General features: G+C 51.9%; 1 long non-coding RNA gene across 1 annotated transcript; it reads left to right on the top strand.

Annotated features, from left to right (window-relative positions):
* The first annotated feature begins 1,910 nt into the window (after positions 1-1,910).
* LOC107181810 lies at positions 1,911-2,766 on the top strand. The gene is made up of 3 exons (XR_001512516.1): positions 1,911-1,951; positions 2,067-2,079; positions 2,503-2,766. It is a non-coding gene; the product is annotated as an uncharacterized LOC107181810 (long non-coding RNA).
* The last annotated feature ends 9,758 nt before the right edge of the window (positions 2,767-12,524 follow it).

Genomic DNA, 12,524 nt, shown 5'->3' on the forward strand with positions numbered 1-12,524 from the left:
GGCATTTCCTCTGCATGGGCCAGCCATCCTCTGAACCTGCCCCCGGCTCCCACCCCACTCACTCCCACTCCTTGTCCTCATTGCAACTGGGCTCTTGCCAATTAAGCCCTCTCCTGCTTTCTGGCCTTGGGTCCATCCCCTGTGGGTCTCTTCCGTGCTTGGGCCTCAGGGTCTCCATACAGCGCCCTCTTTCCTTCACAGCTGCAACCACCTACCCTACCTCACTCAGCCTCGGGCAGGACTCTCAGATTCTCCTCTCTCTAATCCTGACTTAACTGTGGATGGAAGCTCCTGCCTGGACCCCCAGGGACGTCAGAAAGCCTCCTACGGGGTAGTAACACCCGAGCGAACCCTGAAGGCAGCCCGGCTCCCAGAGGGCACCACCTCTCAAAAGGCCGAGCTCATCACACTGACCCCCGCCCACACCTGGCCAAAGGGAAGAGGGTAAACATATATACAGACTCCAAATATTCCTTTCTGATAGCGCATTGCCACTCGGTTATCTGGTGGGAGAGGGGCTTTCTCTCTACTAAGGCTCACCTATTATCAACACTAGACTCATAACCGGCTTACTTGATGCCTCACAGCTTCCCTCCCAGGTGGCCATAACGCACTGCTGAGGCCATCAGACAGACTCCTCGCTGGTCACGCGGGGAAACGCCCGAGCAGACGCGGTAGCCAGAGGCTTAACTCAGGGTGAAGGGTCCCCAGCCCCGGTCCTGTTCCTTTCTCTTCCCTCCATTTCCCCTCAATATACAGAAGAAGAGAGAAACAAATTCCTGCAGCGGGGAGGCTCACCGGGTCCTGAGGAATGGATCTTTTTAAATAACAAAATCGCCCTCCCTCGAGCCCAGACAGGTGCCATTGCCCCACAGATCCACTGGTCATTGCACATTGGGCCACTGGCACTTTGGAGGTTCCTCGAACCCCTCTTCACCTCGCCCACACTACGAGAGCCAATCAGAAGTGCCTGCTCCTCCTGCCCCAAGTTTGCGGCTGTCTCACCCCAGGGAGGGATGTGCCCCAACATTCCCGCCCATCAAATGAGGGGACATCTCCCAGGGCAGGACTGGCAGGTACACTTCGCCCACATGCCTCCCCACAAAAAGACCAGGTACCTGCTTACCATGGTAGACACCCTGACCGGGTGGGTAGAGGCCTTTCCCACCGGCAAGGAAACTGCTGAAGTGGTGGCTGAGACCCTAATAGCACACATAATCGCAAGGTTCGGCCTCCCCACCTCCATCCAATCAGACAATGGCCCAGCTTTGATATCAAGGGTCGTCCAGCAGGTTAGCACCTCTCTTGGCATCTCCTGGAAACTACACATACCCTACTGACCACAATCATCAGGTAAGATTAAGAGAATTAATGGCCTCCGTAAAGACCATCTAACTAAACTCTCTCTAGAAATTTGCAGTTCCTGGCCGGACCTCCTGCCCATGGCCCTGACCAGAATCCAGGATACACCAAGGAGCCACACCTTATTGAGTCCTTTTGAGCTTCTAAATGGGAGATCCTTCTTGCTCAACCACTGTCTCCCTACTGATCCTCCTCCCTTGGGTACTTATCTTCCATATTTGTCCCTACTCAGGCAGCTGCTCCAAGAACACACAGACAGGTTTCTGCACCGACCACAGTCATCGGGTAAGATCGAGAGGATTAATGGCCTCCTTAAAGACCATCTAACTAAACTCTCTCTAGAAATTCACAGCTCCTGCCCAGACCTCCTGCCCATGGCCCTGACCAGAATCCGGGCTACACCAAGAAGCCCCACCTTCTTAAGTCCTTTTGAACTTCTATATGGGAGACCTTTCTTGCTCAACCATTGTCTCCCTACTGAGCCTCCTCCCCTGGGTACTTTTCTTCCATATCATCCTTAATCAGGCAGCTGCTCCGAGAACACGCTGGTGAAACCTACTACCAGAACGGCAAACAAGTCACCCGGCAGGTAGGATCTCAGAACTGCCCTCTGGCCGGATGCCAGACAAAGATCCGGATGACTGTCAACATCCGGTCAGTGTACAATGGTGGCCGACCCTATGCCTGTTTTGCTTAAGACCAAGAGGACCCAGACAGGTGTAATCAAGATGTCAACGCCTATGGGGTTTGCCGCTGGATAGACTATGTTGTCAATGATGCCTTCAGGGGTGGCTCCTTTATCTGGGAAAATGGGGCCTTCCACATCATAGTCCGGGATCCCTGGGACCAGCGACGGGTTAAGGGTGTTGTGAAAAAGCTATACTGGAATAGTTGGAGCTCAACCCCTTCAGGGACCATTCACATCTCCCGGGAATATGTCATGGCCCAAGAGGCCCAAGTCCAGGTATCCAACAGCATCCTACAGGCCGAACAGTCCCTTAAAGGGAAGCTGCCTGACTCCCCCCAGGTAGAAGACCTATCTTCTTGGCTCCAACTTATTCAACACACCCTACAATTCCTCAATGAGACCCACACCCTGCCCAATGTCTCCCACTGCTTTCTATGTGCCTCTCTCCGAAGGTCTTTGGTGGCTGCCGTCCCACTCATGACTTCTTCAAGAACCCAAGGGAAAGGTGATTGTCAGCCTCCCGTGGCTGGCATTCCCCTTTGGGAACCTGAAACTCCAGAGCCCGCCCTGCCCCCACGGATATGCTACCAGACCAGTAATCCGGTAACTGGAGGACGAGTCACTTGGAACTGCACCCAAAACCACACCGCAGCCAGTCTCACCAAGGCCAGCCCGGGTACCTTCTTTTGGTGCAACAGCACCTTAAGCAACTGCATGAACTCTCTGACCCCGGGCCTTGCTTCGTGGTCACGGTAGTTCCCCAACTAACCTTATATGGAGAGTCAGAGCTCCCCTGGCTGCTCCCTCCATCCCGCTCCCGGATCCGCTGGCCGCATTCCTCCCTGTCATGTTAGGGGTGAGTACTGCTACCTCAATAGGCCTCGTGGGGGGCGGAGGGCGGGGATGCCCTCGGGAACAGTCTGGTCACGGCTCAGGACTTTAATGACAAGCTCCAGTTAGCCCTGGAGTCTATTACTGCTTCTTTAGCATCCCTACAGCGACAGATAACATCAATAGCCCAAGTAGCCCTACAGAACCAGTGCGCCTTAGACCTTCTGACTGCAGAAAGAGGAGGAACCTGCGTATTCCTTCAGGAACAACGCTGCTACTACATCAACGAGTCCGGAGTAGTGGAGCAAAATGTACAGACCCTGACTAAGCTGAGTGAAGAACTACATGCAGGACACTTCCAGGACAACTCTCCTTCCAGCTGGTTCCAAAGCCCCTTAGCTACCTGGGTCCTACCCATGATAGGGCCCCTGATTCTCATCTGTGTCTTTTTTCTCCTAGCCCCCTGCCTTCTCAAGTTCATCCACTCCCGGATCACAGAGATGTCACCGGTGACTGTGAATCAGCTCCTGCTCCATCCCTACACTCGGCTGCCCTCCTATCTGCCTCTGCCTAACCCTGGCCTTTAAATACCCCCTTCGTCGCCCTTAGCCATGCCAGACACAGATACTGGCTGCTCCCTGAATCCACAACGACCCCCACACAGATACTGACTCCTTCCTGAATACCCTGCCCACCCGCTGCGGCAGAGACTTCCTCAGCTCAGGCCCGCAGCCCCTCACCAAACACCTGCATAAAAAAGAAGCCCCTCCCTCCCTGAGGGCACGAATTCACTGGCCCCACCTTTGGGCTGGTGGGTCTCCCCTGAGAACGCAGCATTAAGCTCCCCTCCTTCTCTCCTCTTTGATCGTTTGGTTCTCTTTGTTCTTTACGCCACTTTTCTGGGCCACCTCACACCCTCGCTCCCAGGTTCCCGGGTCCTGAGAGCCTCCTGACCACTGTCACCACCACCCCCAGTCCCTCGGACAGCAGCAGAGCTGAGGGCGGAGGCAGCAGCTGCCCCAGGTCAGTCCTCCCACCCTCACCAGCACTGATCACCAGACTGTCTGGGCACCACAGCCACTGTGGCATGCAGCCTGCAGCCCCTGCCTTATTGGTAATAGAACCTGCTTTTTAGGTGGAAAACAAGCAGTTGAATAATGTCACAGTCGTGCCTGGCAGCCATGTGGCCATGTGACGGGTCAGGCACAATCGCCACGCGTGGACTTCAGGAAGCACCCACCAGGGCACGCTGCTCCTCTCCCTGCTGGAAGGTGGACACCTGGTGGCTGCCACCTCTGGCCCCGGCACCACCAGGAACCAGCCCTGGGCTGCCTACCTCAGGTGATAGAGCAGTGCCTGTCTCAGCTAGGGCATCGTTCTGTGCAGGCCAACCTGACCAGGAGCCTCCCTGCCTCTCCTCCCCCGTCCCCCACCTACACTGATGAGGTGCCTACCTCGGGAAGAGCAGGGGAGGGGACCGAGGCGCTGGAGACTATTTAGGAAGGGAGCGGACGCCTAGGTAACAGGTGGTGCAGGCAAAGGATTGTCAGAGCAGGGTGGTGGACAGAACCTTCCAGAAGAGCAAGGGCAGAAGGAATTCCACATCCATCCCACGACTGCCCCAGTTCTCCCCTGGAGGGCCAGTACCCGCCCCCCTCCCATCCAACCACCCCACTGGCTCCTCAAGGCTCAATTCCCCTCTTGATGAGGCAGCTGGTGGGGGTGGGGTGCTGGCCTCGTAAGAGGTGGGGGGCGGGGCGGTTATGACGAGAGCCTGAGGCTAGCGGGGCGGGAGGGAGTGAATCTTCAGACCTGAAGATTTTCCCAAATAAGACATCAGGTCTAGAGGTGACCATGGGGCTCCCCCCTCATTCGGGAGCCCCTGCCGTCCACGTGGCTCACTTCTTAGAATTAGGCTTCCAACTGGGTCCTCTTTGAACTGAATTCAGCGAACAGAGTCCTACTGTGCATACGACATGTGCACATGTGCAAACACTCCAGGAAGGCCCCACACTGCCCGTCCTGGCCAGAGCCCTCACCGGCTGGCCCCCTCTAACAGCCAGCTCTCTGGTTTATGGGCTTGCAGTCTCCGGTGGTCTAAACGCTCTACCTCCACCGTGGCCAGTCCCCGCCCCACACCCCTGAGGGCCTGGGGGTGGAACTGGGAAGGGAGCTTGGCTCTGATCAGCACACCCGGCTCAGCACCGGCCATGGGTCTCTAACCACACTCACCACATGTGTTGGCCCTGAGCCAACAGCTTTCTGGCCTGGGTTTGGCCCCTAGAAGGTGGGGACGGGGCCCTGGAGCCTCCTGCCAGCCGCACCTTGTCCAGCAGATCAGCCACCGGCACCGATAGAGAAGAGTACCTTCTGGGGGCGCTCGCTTCCCCTCCCCCAGTTCCCTAACTCCTGCCACCCCCACCCCACTCCCAGGTCTATCCTGCTCTCCCTACTTCCCCTGCGTGCCTCTCCTCACCTTCAAGTTCTCTTGCTCCTGGTCAGAAGGGACCAGTGCCCGGCATCTGGAGCCCAAGCCTCTTCCCGCCCCAAAGCCCATTCTCTCTACCTTGGAGCAGGATTCTGTGGCCTGACCCCCCTCCAACCTCCCCCGAACACCACACACACACACACACACACACACACACACACACACACACACGGTGCTTCCACAGCTGACTCCTTCCTGGGCTCTCATCCCCTCAATCCTTCAGCCCTGCTGCCAATCACCCTCCCTCAACCCCCAGCCCCCCACTTGTTCCAAAGGCAGCCTCCATAGACATTGCCCAGCTGCCTGAGCAGGCGGGAGCTCTGCCAGCTCTCCTGGCTGCCAGGGCCTGCGGTCTCAGGAAAGGGTGGAACGGCCCCTCCAACCATCCTGCCTGGCTCTCCCGGCCCTGCCCCAAGCCGTCCTGGCATCATCTGTTCCACCCCCAGGCAGCTCAGAGCCCAGCCCCATCTGCCCGGTGCACTGGCCTTTGTGGCTGGCGGGTAGGACTCTGGATCTGGGCCCACGCCCCCAGGCTCCGAGGTGCCAACCCTGCAAGGGAGTTGCTTAATGACCTTGTGAGCAGTAATTACACCCCAGGGCCCGCTCTTAATAACCACGTATTCTCCCTGTCAATGTGCCTTAATTGAAAATGAGTAGGCGATATAAGTTGCTGTGAAGTTGGCTGGCAAGGCCTTAACGTGATATTAATTGCAGTAATTAGTAGTCACTTTGTGTTGGAGTCATCTATAAATAGGGCCCCATTAGTTTAGCAAAAGAGCGTGATTTAAAATGCAAATAAAAGCCCAATTATACAGATAAATCACCCGTCTTTCCAGCCAATGAAGGGGAGGGGGCACTGCAGCCACTTTGAGGATACCTTGGTCAGTTCAGGGGCTCTGGTCTCTTAGCACCACCTGAGCAGTCCATCTGGGATGCTGTCCCTTTAAATAGGTTTGCCAGGCTCCCTCAGGAGGCTGTCATTCTTGGGGAGTCCCACTGACTCTTTCTGGGCACAACTGGTGGTCAGGCCCCCAAGTAGCTCCTCCTCCTGCCTGCTGATTGGTTCCTTTAGTAACACAGAGCAGTTTTTAAAGAGACAGTAGTGCAAGGTATCTCTGAGCCCTGGAAGAATGAGCTGTGGTGTGTAGGGGTGGGGGGCTCCCCTTTTTGAAGGCAGCTCTTCATAGTCCAGACAGATGAACCGTGGATGCCACGTACTGTCCTGTGCTCCACATGAGCTAGAAAACAGACCCACAACATTGTTCTGGGGTGAACAACCTAATCTCCACTCCTGCCTCCCACAAAAGCATTCATGGCAGTTACTGGAGGGAGAGAGGGCGGGGCGGGGGGGGTTCTCTCAGGCTTTGGGCAAACATTGGGGGTGGGAATGACTGAAAAGAAGAGGTGCAGCTGGGAGGTGTAAGAGGGCTCAGCTTCAGGGCAGGGGGACACTGTCCGTTCAGCCTTTCTCTGAGGAAGCCGCACTGCTCCCAGCCCCTTCTCCTCCCCTCCACCCCCAACCCCGCCCCCACTTCCAACCTCACCTGAGATGCCCTGGAGGCGTGGGTGCTCCTCCTTCCCTCCCAGGTCAGTGGAGCTGCTGGAGACCTGGTGCTCGGAGTCCCAATCTGAGCTCTTCCTGAGCCCATGCCACCTGCCACCAGCCCCTCCGCTGCCCAGAGCCATCACCCCTCAGGGACAGCTGAGGTTGGTGTTCTCCTGGGATTTGCATGTTAAGCAGTCAGAGCCTCAGCTAAAGCAGCCATCCCCAAGAACAGCAGCTGTCCGGTCCAACAGGACGTTCCACCATTGCCCGAGAAATGAGGGGAAAGCAGGCAATTTGAGAGTCCGACCTTTTCATTTACTCTCTATTTGATTACCCTTTGATAACACAATGCTTATCACAGGTAGAAGTGCTTGTGATTTTTAATGTCCTATTTGACAAAGTAAAATATTGGCAATCCTATGAGGTCCTAAAAATAGTTTTTAGAAATATTGCCAGAATATAAAATCCAAATGTCTGAGAGCTGCTGAGCTAAAAGACTGACTCAGGGACTTGAGGCTGATGAGTCAGCAGTGTGTGGGGAGAGCGGGAGGGGTCGGTGAAATAGGGACGTGATGGGCAGAAGTTCCTCTCTCTGAAATAGCACCAGCGACGGCTAGATCCTGGCTAAGGGCCTGGAAGAAGGCCCAGGCCCGGTCCCATCGGATCTGCCTATATTACAGACGAGGCCCATTTCTTAATCTGTAAGTGACTAGGCCCAACCAGTGAGGTGGGGTCCAGGCTCTGGCCATCACACACTGAGGGCGCCTCTTACCTTTCCCCACCAGCTCTTCATCTGTGTTGGCCCTAAAGCAAGAACCAGAGTAGATGTCCCAGGATAGGAGGGGTAGGTCTTGGCCCGCTGTTTCTGCTTTTTCTGCAACAGAGATGATTTGTTTCCTCCCGAAATGTAGAGAACAGCTCTGCTAACGATCAGGCCAAGAAGTTCCCGAAGGAGCAGAGACCACGCACAGAAGAGCACACACAAGGCCACTCCAGGCCAGTCTCTGAGCGATGGCGCGTCCCTACCAGCGACAGTTCACCACTGTTTTAACCCTCCCACCTCCTCGATGGAAACGAAGGTCCCTGTGACTGAATTGCTCTCCTTCTTAAAGGCACCCAACCCCAGACTGGCCTCTGCTTCCCCACCCTCATCTACCAATTGCTGAGCACCACCCCAAACCCTCCAGGCGGCCCCCCTCAGAGCCCTCCTCCTGAGATGCTCCAGAGTCCTCCCGGTGTGCTCTCCGTGCTGCAGCTAAATAAACCAAACTTTTTCTTTTTAATCCTCACCTGAGGGTGTTTTTCCCCATTGCTTTTCAGAGAATGGGAGAGAAAAAAACATCTACATGAGAGACACACATTGACTGGTTACTTCCTACATGCACCCCGACTGGGGGCGGGGAGTGAACCTGTGACCCTTCAGTCCACCGGCTGATGGTCTATGGACTGAGCAACCGGCCAGGCTAAACCAAACTTTTTTTTATTATACCTGTGTTCCTGGTGGCATTTGGCTGTTGGGTTTTGAACATCCAACAGTTACTTGAACTACACTGTTCCAGGCGATGTGGTGGTGAAGAAAAGCCATGAATATCAAAACTGTGTGGCTTAGGATAGACATACAATATGATCAGTGGAATAGAATTGAGAGTCCAGAAATAAAATGTGTCCATGATCAATTGATTTTTCCACAAGGGTGCCAAGACCATTCAATGAAGAGAAAGCATCATCTTTCAACAGATGGTGATGGAACAACTAGATAGCTACATACGAAAGAATGAAGTTGGACCCTTACCTCACATCATATACAAAAATTCACTCAAAATAGATTGAAGACCTAAATCTAAAAGCTAAAACTATAAAATTTTTGCCCTAACCAGTTTGGCTCAGTGGCTAGAGCATCAGCCTGTGGACTGAGAGGTCCCAGGTTCGATTCCGGTCAAGGGCATATACCTTTGTTGTGGGCACATCCCCAGTAGTGGGTGTGCAGGAGGCAGCTGATTGATGCTTCTCCCTCATTGATGTTTCTAACTCTCTATCCCTCTCCCTTCCTCTCTATAAAAAAAAATCAATAAAATATATATTTTTAAAAAGCTATAAAATTCTTAAAAGGAAACATAGGGATTACTCTTCAGAAGCTCAGATTTGACAATAGATTGGTTGCACAAGCAACAAAAGAAAAATAAATTGAACTTAATGAAAATTAAAAAGGCATGTTTCAGAGGACACTATTAAGGAAGTGAAAAGACAACCCATACAATAAGAGAAAATATTTGCAGATCAGATATCCAATAGGGGACTTGTATCTCAAATAAAGAACTTCTACAACTCAATAAAAATACAACTTTAAAATGGGCAAAAGGTCTTCATAGATCTTTTTCCAAGGAAGATGTACAGATGGCCAATAAGGACATGAAAAGATGCTTGACATCATTAGTCTGCAGGAAATGCAAACCAAAACCACAATGAGATATCATTTCACACCCACTAGATGGCTATGATCAAAAGTCAGGTAACAAGGGTTGATGAGCACATGGAGAGATCGGAACACTCAGTACTTGTAGTGGGAATGTAAAATAGTGCAGCCACTTGGAAAGTAGTCTGGCATCAAAAGTTAAACATAGTCCTCGCTGGTTTGGTTCAGTGGATAGATCATGGGCCTGCGGACTGAAGGGTCAAGGGTTTGATTCCGGTCAAGGACCTGTACCTCGGTTGCAGGCTCCTCCCTGGCCCGGGCCCTGTTCAGGCATGTGCAGGAGATAACCAATCAATGTGTTTCTCTCACATATCTCTCTGTCTTTCCCTCTCTCTTCCACTCTCTAAAAATCAATGGGAAAATATCCTTGGGTGACGATTAAAAAAAAAATCAAACATAGGGTTGTCATTTGACCCAGCAATTTCACTCTCACGTATTGTGAGCCCTGAGAAAGAAAATACCTGCTAAGAAGGGCCCCTGGTGGCTAACTGGGCCAAATTTAAAAACAAACAAACAAAAACGAGCCTAGCAGTCGTTTCCATACAGGGGCCTGTCATGCAAACTGCACTTCAGGGAAAAGCCTGCCCTGACGATCTGCCTCTGCACTGAACTGCCTGCCCGCACATGTTCCTGCCACCTGAGCCAACCATTATGGAAGAGTTCCTGGTATCCTATTTCAACCAATAGGATTGAGACTCTTCCTGTCCAATTGGGGCTATGTAGCTATATCCCTGCATCTTCACTGACCAATCAGAAACACTCCATTCTGACCAATCAGGGTAGTACCTTTGGACCAATCAAGCTGCAAAGATTTAGAATCCTCATTTGCATAAGGATGCACAAATCACAACCAGGGGTGAGGGCTTCTGCCTAAGATGTCTTGCCAAAGTAAAGCAGACTAGCACAGGAGCAGAGCAGACTGGCACAGAGCAGAGCTGTCTAGTCAGAGATCGGCCTTGTCCCAAGATCACCCAGCCCCAGAGCTGCTTCACAACCATGCTGTACCACAAATGAGATGTTTGCACTAAATAAAGTCTCTTTCACCACACCTCAGATTGAGGATCCTGGTTGGCATTAAAATGATTAACAGTATATACATATATCCAAGAGAAATGAAGACATATCCTATATAATAAAAGCCTAATATGCTAAGTGTCTGATCAACCAGTCAGCTGTTCAATCAAAGCATAATATGCTAATGATATGCTAAGGCTGCTCAACCATTTGCTATGATATGCACTGACCACCAGGGGGCAGACACTTCAACCTGTAGGTTAGCTTGCTGCTGGGGTTCGGCCAATTGGGACTGAGCAAGACAGGCTGGACATGCCCTGGAGCCCTCCCGAGTCCCCTCCCCAGTTGGCCAACCTCCCACATCCCTCTCCAGCCCTAATCGTGCACTGGAGGGGTCCCTCGGCATGGCCTGCACCTTCTTGCAATCCCAGACACTCAGGGGATGTTGAAGAGACAGTTTTGGCCTGATCCCGCAGGTCAGGCCGAGGGACCCCACTGGTGCACGAATTTGTGCACCGGGCCTCTAGCGTCCACATAAAAACTTGTACACAAATACTTATGGCAGTGTTATTTACAATAGCCAAAGGTAGAAACAACCCAAATGTCTAACTGATAAAGGGATAAAGAAATTGTGGTAGAGGATTCCAAGGTGGCAGTGGATTAAGTGGAAGCTACACCGACACTCCCCCAGGACCAAATTGGAATTACAACTATAGAAAAATCATCCTTAATAATCAACTGAAGACTGGCTGGAGAGAACCCTGATAACCAAGGATGTAAAGTGGAGACCACATAGAAACTGGTAGGAATTGCAGACGCAAGAGAGCTGGCCAGGCTCCCACAGAGAGCAGCTGAAGTCCTGGAGGGATATCTCAGCTGTGGGGGGTTCCCACTGAGAACTCTGGGGTCTAATCTTGAAACTGGGTTCCCCAGCTCAGAGCACCAGAACTGAGAAAATTGTCCACGTAACATCTGGCTGTAAAAAGCAATGGGGTTTCTGTCTGCCAGGGAGAGATGGCTGGAAATGCAGGCACCCTCTTAAAAGGCCAACACACAAAATTTCATGTGCAGACATTCACCTTGGGCGGTGGCAGGGGGAGGGCAGAGTGGACTAGAGCTGTGTGAGGAGAGTCCAGGGCTTTTGAAATTTCAGTCTCATTAAGAGACTGAGCATAACAACCAGCCTGCAGGAAAAGGCAGTTTTCTGGATGTTTTGAGTCTTTGCCTGATCCGCTTCTGGACCAGGGTCTAGGAAAAACAAACCTTGGTGAGCACCTTGGTCCTTTCCAAATGCACCCAGTCCCAGCAGAGGGAGCCACAAGCTGTAGATTGCTGAGAGCTCTAAACAGGGCACTCAGGGGCAGTCACAAACAACGTCTGACATTGTCCTGCATCAGAGACCCTCCAAAAGACTGGGAGTCGTAGCAGATCTAATACATAGAAACAAACCCAAACAGGCAGTCAAAGTGGAGAGACAAAAAACAAGCCCCAAATGAAAGAACAAGAGGATTCTCCAGAAGAAGAGCGAAATGAAATGGAGTTAAGCAATTTTTCAGATATAGTTCAGAATCATGATTACAAGAATGCTCAACAGCATGCAAAAAGATATAGAAACTATGAAAAATGACCAGTTGAAAATAAAAAATGACATAGCAGTAATAAAGAATACATTGGTCCTAGCTGGTTTGGCTCAGTGGATAGAGCGTCGGCCTGCAGACTGGAGGGTCCTGGGTTCAATTCCAGTCAAGGGCACATGCTCAGATTACAGGCTTAATCCCCAGTAGGGTGTGTGCAGGAGGCAGCCAATCAATGATTCTCTGTCATCATTGATGTTTCTATCTCTCTCTCTCCCTCTCCCTTCCTCTCTGAAACCAATAAAAATATTTTTTTAAAAAGAATACATTGGAAAGAATAAACAGCAGATTAGAGGAAACTGAGGATCAGATCAGCAAATTAGAGGACAGGGTAGAAAAAAAATCAGTCAGAGAAGCAAAAAGAAAAAGCAAAGAACATGAGGACAGTTTAAGGCAGCGGTTCTCAACCTGTGGGTTGCGACCCCTTTGGGGATCAAACAACCTTTTCACAGGGGTCGCCTAAGGCCATTGGAAAACATATTTTTGAT

Source organism: Myotis davidii, unplaced genomic scaffold (genome assembly GCF_000327345.1).
Source record: "Myotis davidii unplaced genomic scaffold, ASM32734v1 scaffold1073, whole genome shotgun sequence".
Classification (NCBI taxonomy): Eukaryota; Metazoa; Chordata; class Mammalia; order Chiroptera; family Vespertilionidae; genus Myotis; species Myotis davidii.